General features: G+C 43.7%; 1 long non-coding RNA gene across 1 annotated transcript in view; it reads left to right on the plus strand.

Moving 5' to 3' along the window:
• LOC148152227 (uncharacterized) overlaps positions 1 to 1,967 on the plus strand; it is a 106,239-nt gene extending 104,272 nt beyond the window's left edge. The window contains exon 4 of the long non-coding RNA XR_015759532.1: positions 1,626 to 1,967. This is a non-coding gene — a long non-coding RNA (uncharacterized LOC148152227). The remainder of the gene's footprint in view (positions 1 to 1,625) is intronic.
• Positions 1,968 to 12,378: the final 10,411 nt, after the last annotated feature.

The following is a 12,378-nucleotide window of genomic DNA, read 5'->3' on the forward strand; positions in this document are numbered from 1 at the left end:
TGTAAACGTGTTATTGTAATGTGCTGTAGATTTGGCAGACAGTCTTATCAATGGAACCACTTCCTCCCTTCCTTTTGTTGGTATCCAAGCCAATAGCTGGAAATGTGTTGCTGGAAAAGCGCAGCAGGTCAGGCAGCATCCAGGGAACAGGAGAATCGACGTTTCGGGCATAAGCCCTTCTTCAGGAAGGGCTTATGCCCGAAACGTCGATTCTCCTGTTCCCTGGATGCTGCCTGACCTGCTGCGCTTTTCCAGCAACGCATTTCCAGCTCTGATCTCCAGCATCTGCAGACCTCACTTTCTCCTCATCCAAGCCAATATCACAACCAGCACTCCATTCTATGTGTAGCATTGTTACTGCTGGTCAGCTGCATCTGTGAAGCCCAATTGAAAGCTATTCAGCTCATTGAGTCTGCCCTGCCATTCGATCATGGCTGATATGTTTCTCAATCCTATTCTCCTGCTTCTCCCCATAACCCTTGATCTCCTTGCTTAAATACACTCAATAACTTGGCCTCAACTCTACTCACACCGATTCTGTACCTTCTATATGACTTCTTACTATTTATTTAATTTCATTTTTACTAAGAAGGCAACTATACCCCTGTGCCCGTTTGCTACTCCTTTTGATAGGATGCATACTTTGGGATATTTAGTCCCAAGACCTGATCCCATTGCAGTCACATCTCTGCAATATGTGCAAGATTGGACCTACCATTTTCAATCTGTACTCCAAGCTCACTTACCTTGTTTCATCACTGCATGCATTTAAGTACAACACCCTCAGTCCTGCATTGACAATCACTCTTCTCATAGTTGTCTCCTTATCTGCTGGGCCTGAAGTTAGATTCCTGATCCTTTCCATATTCTCTGGCGTATTACTTGTTCTGGAAACTTTAATAACCTCTCCTGAGCACTCCCCACCTTTAACTTTTTCCATCATTTTCCGCACAATGGAACCCACCCCCATGGTTTAGTTTAAATATTTCAATATCGCTCTTTCAATGTTTTTTATAATTCATAAACAAAACTCTTCAAATAAAAATGCATAAGAACACATGGAAATTTCTCCTAGATTGCCCACAGCAATATTTAACTCCTGGAAACTCCAAATCAATCCTGGAGGATTGACAATCCAATTGAATGCTTTGACTACCACACAGAAAAGAACAAAGAAAATTTACAGCCCAGGAACAGGCCCTTCGGCCCTCCAATCCTGAGCCGATCCAAATGTACTGTCTAAACCTGTCGGTCAATTCTTAAACATCTGTATCCCTCTGCTCCCCACCTACTCATGCATCTGTCCACATGCATCTTAAATGAATCTACCGTGTCTGCCTCTACCACCACTGCTGACAAACGCCCACCACCCTCTGTGTAAAGTACTTGCTGCGTGTATCCCCCTTAAACTTTCCACCTCTCGCCTTGAAAGCATGACCTCTCGTTATTGAATCCTTCACCCTGAGAAAAAGCTTGTTTCTATCCACCCTGTCTATACCCTTCATGATTTTGTAAACAAAATTAACAATGAACTGCTTTCAGCTAATTTTTAGAAAGTAAATTTCAATTCTCAAAGTTCAATATGTAATCAAATTAATGCTTAATTATTTTTAACTTTATTTTAGTCTATTTCGAAGTCCCTACTTCCACTGTGAAAGCCAATGTCCTGGAAAATTCATGAAGACTGAGAGAATGCAGAACCTGAGATCACCCTTAAACAGAGAGGAAAAGAAATATTTGAAAAAAACTCTCCAATTACTGCAAACTTACAACTCATTGTTTTTACTTCTAGATTTCACAACATTCTCATTGAACGATTGGAAAGGTAATAGAACAGAAGTTTAATTAGGGTAAAATGCAAGCTCTTTTCAAGGGGCCTTTTAATGTTCAGAACATAGAACATAGAACAGTACAGCACAGAACAGGCCCTTCAACCTGTTATGCCAACATTTTATCCGACTTTAAGATCAAACTAGTCTACATACCCTTCATTTTACTATCATTCATATGCCTATCCAAGAGTCGCTTAAATGTCCTTAATGTATCTGACATTACTCCCACTGCTGGCAGGGTATTCCATGCAGCCATCACTCTCTGACGTCTCCCTTTACCACTGACACCTCCCCTAAACTTCGTCCAATTACCTTCAAATTATGATCCCTCATAATAGCCATTTCCACACTGGGAAAACAATCTCTGGCTATCCACTCTTTCTACGCCTCTCATCATCTTATATACCTCTATCATGTCACCTCGCAACCTTCTTTGCTCCAGTAAGAAAACCCATAGCTTCCTCAACCTTTCTTCATAAGACGTGCCCTCCAACAGGCAGCATCCTGGTAAATCTCCTCTGGATCCTCTCTAAAGCTTCTACATCTTTCCTATATTAAGGTGACCAGAACTGAAAACAATATTACATGAGTGGTCTAACAAGGGCTTTATACAGCTGCAGCATAATCTCACTGCTCTTAAACTCAATCCCCTGCTAATAAAACCAACACACCATATGCTTCCTTAACACCCCTGTCAACTTAGGTAGCAACTTTGAGGGATCTATGGACATGGATCCCTCTGTTCCTCCATACTGCCAAGAATCCTGCCTTTGATCCTGTAATCTGCATTCAAATACAACCTTCCAAAATGTATCGCTTCACGCTATTCCAGGTTGAACTCCATCTGCCACTTATCAGCCCAGTTTCCATACTGTCAATGTCCTGTTGCAACCTACAACAGTCCTCCACACTACCTACAACTCCACCAACCTTTGTGTCATCAGCAAACTTACTAACCCACCCTTCCACTTTCTTATCCAAGTCATTTATAAAAGTCACAAAGAGCAGAGGTCCCAGAACAAATCCCTGCAGAACACCACTGGTCACTGAGCTCCAGGCTGAATGCTCTCCATCAGCTACCACCCTCTGTTTTCTATGGGCCAGCCAATTTGTATCCAAACAGCCAATTTCTCTGTATCCCATGCCTCCTTACTTTCTGAATGAGCTCACCATAGGGAACCTTATCAAACGCCTTGCTAAAATTCATGCACACCACATCCACAGTTCTACCTTCATCAATGTGTTTTGTCACATCATCAAAGAATTCAATAAGGTTTGTGAGTGACCTGCTTCTCACAAAGCCATGCTGACTATCTCAAATCAAGCTATGATTTTCCAAATAATCATAAATCGTGTCTCTCAAAATCCTCTCCAATACTTTGCCCACCACCGATGCATGACTGAGGGTCTGTAATCCTTTCTTGAATAAGGGAATAACATTTGCCACCCTCAAATCATTTAGTATTACTCCAATGGACAGTGAGGGCACAAAGATCATCGCCAAAGGCGCAGCAATCTCTTCCCTTGCATCCTGTAGCAACCTTGGGTATATCCCGTCAGGCCCAGAGGACTTATCTATCCTTAAGTTTTTCAAAATCTTCAGCACATCCTCCTTCGTAACCTCAACCTGTTCAAGCATATCATGCAGTCCTCACAAATGACAAGTTCCCTCTCAGTACTGAATACAGAAGCAAAGTATTCATTAAGGACCTCGCCTACCTCCTCTGAGTCCAGGCACAATTTCCCTCCACTGTCCCTAATCGGCCTTACCCTCACTCTGGTTATCCTCTTGTTCCTCACAGAAGTATGGAATGCCTTGGGGTTTTCCTTAATCATACCCACCATGGCTTTTTCATACTCCCTTCTAGGTCTCCTAAGTCCAGTTTACAATGTGCAAGTACCATTCATATCAATCAGGAAGGATAGACAGCGAAGGATCCCTGGTAGTTTTCAAAGACCAGAGGAGATTTGCTGGTGCCTTGAACAACAGTCATACCCTAACTAACATCAATAAAACACATGAACATGTCATTCATCTTATTCTGTCAAGAGAACCTTGCTTTGCACAAATTAATTGTCTTGTTCACTGTAACACTGAGTACCCTTCAAAACACTTGATTCTGAGGTGCTTTGGGATGTCATGGGGGAATGAAAAATGATATATAAACGCAACATCTTTCTACACATAGTGATACTGTCTAAGTGCTTGTACATGTCTTTTAATGCATCAAAATCATATGCACACATCCTAAAGTGGTGAATGTAGGACTTTGCTTAACATCAGGGAGAAGAATATTTCACAACGAAGGGCTTATGCCCGAAACGTCAATTCCCCTGCTCCTTGGAGCCAGACCTGCTGTACTTTTCCAGCACCACACTTTCGACTCTGATTTCCAGCATCTTCAGTCCTCACTTTCTCCTCGATGATTCTCACCCCAAAGTGAAACCAAAAATAGATATAAGCATATTGAAAATAGTTGGAGACTAGGGAGCAAAGAGTTGGAGAACGAAGACACAATGAACGAGCAGGTTGAGTGTGTGCTTAAGGAAATGAATAATGCAGTGTAGCATTCAGCCACTTGTATGCAATTGTCACTCTGATTCACACATTTTGTTTTGACCATCCTCTTTTAATGGGTAGCAATTATATTTAGGCACCAGACCTTCTCTAACACCTTTGAAGATTCCCACATTGAATGTAATCTGTGTGCCCCATAGAATCATCAGAACCAGAGGTTGACAGATTTGAGTAACAAATAGCCCATTTACTGTCTCCCATTATCTATGCTATTCCAGCCTCCAGGCTCGTTCTCCAGTTGTGTTTTAAGAAATGAGAACTATACGAGAAAAATATCCATTATTTGTACTTTTCTCATATTTAGTGTATTAGGTAATAAAGCACATCACTGAGAACGACTGACAGAAATTGTAGATTATCCGTATTCTGCGCCTTTGAATTTTAACTAGATGTTAACTTAATTTAACATTGCAAACCTCGAAATTGCAGTCAGATGCTACTGTTTTTACAGAGACATGTAATTTATTTTGATAAATAAATTAAAATAAGGGAAAGTGGAATTTCAGGTAAAATATGTTAAGCATCTATCTGCCATTATTCCACAGTCATTTCATGGATGACCTTTCTTTAATGCAAAATAGGATCTTAATGTTCCCTTGTTTGGAATCCATAGCAATTGTGCTGTTCCCATGAAGCACAATGGGCAGTGGCTGTAGGCATGTCATTCTCTGGAAAAGGGGCTGGCTGTCTTGAACCTGGTCCTGCCTGAATACAAATTCCATAAACACGTTAACATAAGGGGCATGGGAAAGGGAGGAATTTTTTCTGATATAGGTACAATTGGCAATTTTTGCATGAGAATGAATTTGCATTCTCTGGACAGAATCTTTTCAGACCTTTGAAGGTGACCAGGCTCAGATCTTTGAATGTGGCAAGATATATTGAAAGTAGCTAGCAAAGCAAATGAGATCTTGATTAATAGGAGCATTGAGTGCAAAGGCAGAGATGTTTAACTTAGCCTTTAAAAAGTACGAGTTAAGACTCAACTAGAGTATTGCATGCAGTTCTGGTCCTCACACTTTAGGGAGGATATGAGGGCTGCGGAAAAGATTTACCAGAATGATTCCGGGGTGAGGGATTTTAGCTATGAGAAAAGCTAGGGGAAACCGGTGAGAAACCTATCAATGCTAGCAATGGTTCTATGACTCCACCCCCATTTCCCCCACCACCACACACTCCAGTTACAGGTTCCGCCCCCACTCCCAGCTCCACACCCACACAAGATCCCAGCTCCCAGCCCTGCCGAGTTTTCACCGTCCCTCCAGATCTCCCCCTCACTGAGTCCTCAGCAAAGGACTTACCTTCATCCCCCTCCGTCCACGCATCAATGAATTTAAAACACGCCGTGACGTTGATCAGTTCTTCCGTCGCCTCCGCCTCCAAGCTTACTTTCACAATCAGGATTCCCGCCCACCTTCTGAGGACCCCTTCGCCCACCTCCAACACACTGCATCCACCTGGACACCCCGCGCTGGCCTATTACCTGCCCTCGACCTCTTCATTTCCAACTGCCGCCGGGACATTAACCACCTCAACCTGTCTACCCCCCTCCCCCACTCCAACCTCTCACCCTCACAACGCGCAGCCCTCCAATCCCTCTGCTCCAATCCCAACCTCACCATTAAGCCAGCGGATAAAGGCTGGCGCAGTGGTAGTCTGGCGCACTGACCTCTACACCGCTGAAGCCAAACACCAACTCGAGGACACCTCTTCCTACTGCCCCCTCGACCATGACCCCATCACCCATCACCAAACCATCATCTCCCAAACCATACAGAACCTCATCACCTCAGGAGATCTCCCACCCACAGCTTCCAACCTCATAGTCCGGGAACCCCGCACTGCCCGGTTCTACCTTCTTCCCAAGATCCACAAGCCTGACCACCCTGGCCGACCCATTGTCTCAGCATGCTCCTGCCCTACTGAACTCATCTCTACCTACCTCAACACTGTCTATCCCCCCAGTCCAGGAACTCCCCACATACGTTCGAGACACTACCCACGCCCTCCGCCTCCTCCAAGACTTCCGTTTCCCCGGCCCACAACGCCTCATCTTCACCAGGGATATCCAATCCCTCTACACCTCCATCCGCCATGACCAGGGCCTCCAAGCCCTCCGTTTTTTCTTCTCCCGACGTCCCCAACAGTACCCTTACACCAACACTCTCATTCGTTTGGCTGAACTGGTCTTCACCCTTAACAATTTCTCCTTCGAATCCTCCCACTTCCTTCAGACCAAAGGGATAGCCATGGGCACATGTATGGGCCCCAGCTATGCCTGTCTCTTTATTGGCTACGTAGAGCAGTTGATCTTCCGTAATTACACCGGCACCACTCCCCACCTCTTCCTCCGCTACATTGATGACTGCATTGGCGCCACCTCATGCTCCCGCGAGGAGGTTGAGCAAATCATCAACTTCACCAACACATTCCACCCTGACCTTAAATTTACCTGGACCATCTCTGACACCTCCCTCCCCTTCCTGGACCTCTCCATCTCCATTAATGACGACCGACCTGACACTGACATTTTTTACAAACCCGACTCCCACAGCTACCTGGATTGCACCTCTTCCCATCCTACCTCTTGCAAAAATGCCATCCCGTATTCCCAATTCCTCCGCCTCCGCCGTATCTGCTCCCAGGAGGACCAGTTCCATCATAGAACACACCAGATGGCCTCCTTCTTTAGGGACTGCAATATCCCTTCCCACGTGGTTAAAGATGCCCTCTAATGCATCTCATCCACATCCCGCACCTCCGCCCTCAGACCCCACCTCTCCAACCGTAACAAGGACAGAACACCCCTGGTGCTCACCTTCCACCCTACAAACCTCCGCATAAACCAAATCATCTGCCGACATTTCAGCCACCTCCAAAAAGACCCCACCACCAGGGATATATTTCCTTCCCCACCCCTTTCCGCCTTCCGCAAAGACCGTTTCCTCCGTGACTACCTGGTCAGGTCCACGCCCCCCTACAACCCACCCTCCCATCCTGGCACTTTCCCCTGCCACCGCAGGAACTGTAAAACCTGTGCCCACACCTCCTCCCTCACCTCTATCCAAGGCCCTAAAGGAGCCTTCCACATCCATCAAAGTTTTACCTGCACTTCCACTAATATCATTTATTGTATTCATTGCTCCCGATGCGGTCTCCTCTACATTGGGGAGACTGGACACCTCCTAGCAGAGTGCTTTAGGGAACATCTCCGGGACACCCGCACCAATCAACCAAATCATCCCGTGGCCCAACATTTCAACTCCCCCTCCCACTCTGCCGAGGACATGGAGGTCCTGGCCCTCCTTCACCGCCGCTCCCTCACCACCAGACGCCTGGAGGAAGAATGCCTCATCTTCTGCCTCGGAACACTTCAACCCCAGGGCATCAATGTGGACTTCAACAGTTTCCTCATTTCCCCTTCCCCTACCTCACCCTAGTTCCAAACTTCCAGCTCAGCACTGTCCCCATGACTTGTCCGGACTTGTCCTACCTGCCTATCTCCTTTTCCACCTATCCACTCCACCCTCTCCTCCCTGACCTATCACCTTCATCCCCTCCCCCACTCACCCATTGTACTCTATGCTACTTTCTCCCTATCCCCACCCTCCTCTAGCTTATCTCTCCACCCTTCAGGCTCTCTGCCTTTATTCCTGATGAAGGGCTTTTGCCCGAAATGTCGATTTCGCTGCTCCTTGGATGCTGCCTGAACTGCTGTGATCTTCCAGCACCACTAATCCAGAATGTGGTTTCCAGCATCTGCAGTCATTGTTTTTACCACCATGGTTCTATGGGTGTAAAAGTATCAATGAAACTGCTACAAACCATTATTATAAATTGAGTTCTTTGCTGGAATGTGTTTCTGAAAGAATAGTGGAATTAGTTTCAATAACAACTTTCAAAACAGATTTGAGAATCATTGGTCTGAGGAGTATTTCCAGGGCTCGGGGAAAGAGCAGGGAAGTAAGATGAAATGGAATGAATTTTTGAAGAGCCAGTACAGGCTCGATGGCCAGAGTGGCATCCTTCTGTGTTGTATCCTTTTATTATTCAAACAGTTCAAGTCTTTAGACCTTTCTTTAAAAGGTCATGGGAATTCAGTGTCAACACTGGATAAGACATGAGCTGATTTTAAACTACCAGTACAGCAGAGGATGAAGGAAATCAACTTTAATTCTTGAAAATATTGTGAATATTTTCAAGCTGCCTTGTTTAAGAGATCAAAATCATGTGTGTGTGAGAGAGAGAGTGTGTAAGAGTGTGTGCATGTGAGAGTGTGCATGTGTGAGAGAGTGTATGTGTGAGAAAATGTGTGTGTCTGTAAGAGAGAGTGTGTGTGAGAGAGTGTGTGTATGTGTGTGTGTCAGAGTGAGAATGAGAGTGGATAAGAGACTGCGTGTGAGAGAGAGAGTGTCTGTGAGAGGAAGAGAGTGTGAGAGACTGGGTGTGTGTGAAAGTGTGTGTGTGAGAGTTTGTGTGAGTGAAAGAAGTGTGTGCATGAGAAAGAAAGAGTATGTGTGTGAAAGAGAGTGTGTGTATGTGTGAGAAAGAGAGAGTGTGTGTGCATGTGTATGCATGACAGTGTATGTGTGTGAGACAGTGTGTGTGGATGTGCATAAGAGACTCTGTGTGTGTGTGTGTGTGAGACAGAGAAAGAGAGAAAGAAAGAGTGTGCGTGTGTGTACGTGTGAGCGAGGGAGAATGTGTGTGTGTGTATATCTTGTTTTACTAACTTGATGTTGTTGGTGCTGACGGGGGCCACATGTTTGAAAGAAATGGCTGAAATGCTTAAGTTAATATTACTATGACCTATTCATGACCTTCTTTATGCATGACTAAAATAACGTAGATGCCTATCACACTTGGTAGCGATTTCAAAATGATTCCTGCACACCAGTGTGAAATACTAGTGATAATGATCCTAATCCTAAATTACTAATGTGATTCCTAATACTAACATAAAATCTGTTTCTGTGAATGCTTTCACACAAGCAATCTCCACCTACAACAAAGTAAATACGTGTGATATGAAGTGGATTGAAAGCTTGCAGAAGAGATCTCTGCCAAATTTTCCTATAGGGCAATGTCAATCAGAAAATCTCCACGAAAGCTCTTAACCCTCCAGTCTTTTCACAAAGATAATCATTTACTGTTTACACTGACAAAGGGAAAAGAGATTTGGCACCTGCTCCTTCCTACAAACTCTATCAGTCTACGAGCAAAGGAGGGAGAGGTCAAAAGAGTAAAGGTGATAGTTCATACACAGCTCTAGACACTCTCCCAGTGCCCTGCTTCACCTCTTCTTTGGGTTATTGTAAACTTGCACTGAGACTGAAAACCATCTGCTCTTAGACTCAGGCTGCGGTTTTCTTTGAAAGTAGCCAATCCTGGAAGACAGGTCATTCAAAATGTCACCAGCCCTTCACAAAAATGAATCAGTCTCAGGGCTTCAGTTTTATTAAGGCTCCAACAGACATTCTTTGAAATGCTCATTTTTCACCTGTCAATGAGTGGAAGCATAGCAAAGAACGTTTCTCATCTACGAAAAGCAATGTTATTTACCATTCTCTAGCTTTATATTTCATGTACCAACTGTTTTCAATCCAGGGTGATTCCTGAACCAAATTTCATGAAGCTGTCAACACTAGACAGAAGGTAGTGATAGTGTTGTGGTAATGGTACTGAACTAGTAATCTACACATCTGAGCTCATCGTGGAGACTTGAGTTATATTAAGCTGGTTCAGCCAGTGGTACTCACTCCTCATAAAATAATTTTTTAAAAGTTCCCAACTTTTATGACTTATTGATATTTCTGAGACATGGTTATATACAAATTCCCCAATAGGCAGCTGATGGAATTTAAATTTGATCTGGAATGTGAAGTATCATCAATTGACACAAAATCTCTTTTGGTTCACTGATGTCTTGGTTGGGTTTGGGAGGGGGTGAGGGAATACCTTGTGGATGCGTTTCACTCAGACCAAATAAATCTATGTTTTAAAAGGAGCCACTTTAAACCAGGTTTTGTTGAATTAACAAACAAGTGAGTTAATTTGTAACTAAATTGGAGAAAAAAGCTGATGTACAACACAAACTACATTGACATATCACATGGATCAGTGTTGGGTCCCTTATTGTTTGTGATATATATAAATGACATAATAGAATGTAGGGGGATGGGAAGTGAGTTTGGTGAATGACACAAAGATTTGCCAGGTGGTTGATGGGAAGGAAGAACTTCTTAGCCTACTGGAGGATATAGGCAACTGCTCTGCCTAGGACCGTAAGAAACTACAGAAGGTTACATGTACAGCCCAGATCATCACAGACACCAACCTCCCATCCATGGACTCCAATTACACTTCTTGTTGCCACAGAAAGGCTGCCAATGTCATTAAAGACCCCTCCCACCCCAGGACTGCTCTCCTACAACCTCTTTCATCAGGCAGAAGATACAGAAGTCTCAACACATGCACCAACAGGTTCAGGAACAACTCCTTCCCTGCTGTTATTAGACTGCTAAATGGATCTCTCTAACATCAAATAATGTTGATTATGCTAATGTTGATCTTGCTTTGTGTACCATCTGTGCAGCTGTACTTTGTGTATCTCGCTCTGTCCTTGTCTGCTGTGATCTGTCTGCACTGCTCACAAAATAAAACTTTTCACTGTACTTAGGTACATGTGACTACAATAAATCAAATCAAATGGATTGGTCAGATGGGCAGACGAAACTTAACCTGAAAAGTATGAGGTAATGTACTTTAGAAGATGTAACAAGACAAGGGAGTACTCAATGACTGGCAGGACATTAGGAAGCTCAGAGAGTGCTTGTTCCTGTTAATTGAGAAGATTAGAATACATGTGAAACGTCTACAAGAGCAGAATGCTTTTTTTGGAATGTGGTTAGGCTATAGCTGGAGTACTGCATGAAGTCCTGGTCACAATACAATGGGAAGGATATGATTGTCGAGATTAGAATGGTGCTGGAAAAACACAGCAGTTCAGGCAGCATCTGAGGAGCAGTAAAATCGACGTTTCAGGCAAAAGCCCTACATGAAGGGCTTTTGCCCAAAACGTCGATTTTACTGCTCCTCGGATGCTGCCTGAACTGCTGTGTTTTTCCAGCACCACTCTAATCTAGACTTTGGTTTCCAGCATCTGCAGTCATTGTTTTTACCTAGAAGGGTATGATTGCACTGGAGGGAATGCAGAGGAGATAAATCAGGATGTCGCTAGGGATGGAACAACTAGGCAATGAAGAGAGACTGGCTAAGCTTGGATTGTTTTATTTGGAGCAGGATAGGCTGAGGGGAGTACAGAAAAAAGTGTATAAGAATATGAAGGGCATGGAGAATGTGGATAGAAAGCAGCTGTTCACCTAGTTGGAAGGGTCATTAAAAAGGGGCCATTATTTTAAGATGAATGGAGGAGGTTTAGAGGGTATTTGAGGAAAAGAATTTTCACCCAGAGGATGATGGGTATCTGTCAAAATTGCTTCATCAACAAAGGCAGAATCTTTGTACGTTCAGATTGATCCCAATCAATGTCATAAAAATGCATATAAAAAATAAAATTGAAAGATATGTAAGAAATAGGTGTTAACAATGCATTTGAAAGCTAGAAGTCAACATTATTTGCAAAATTACATTGTTACATCCATTTACATTGCAAACATTTTGTTTAGGGGGCCTGGTGTTGCTCTCTGTGTTTCCTCAGCTGGATTACTATAGCAACCTCCCATCATCAGTTAGCTAAAATTGGACAGAATGAATTTGTTCTTTTCATGTCTTCCTGTGTGTGCTTTGCAAAGTGCAGAGCACTATGAGTCAAAGTGAACTGTTGTCTAAAAAAAGTTCAGCTCAACTAAATAACAGTTTGTGCCTGATAATCTTTGAACAACTAAGATTATAGCGACAAGATTCCATGGTACCCAGCAAAACTCATATCTTGACTATGGGTCATAG

The sequence above is a fragment of the Chiloscyllium plagiosum genome, unplaced genomic scaffold (genome assembly GCF_037043375.1).
Source record: "Chiloscyllium plagiosum isolate Xiang-an unplaced genomic scaffold, Cpla_swu_hap1 HiC_scaffold_1, whole genome shotgun sequence".
Lineage (NCBI taxonomy): Eukaryota > Metazoa > Chordata > Chondrichthyes > Orectolobiformes > Hemiscylliidae > Chiloscyllium > Chiloscyllium plagiosum.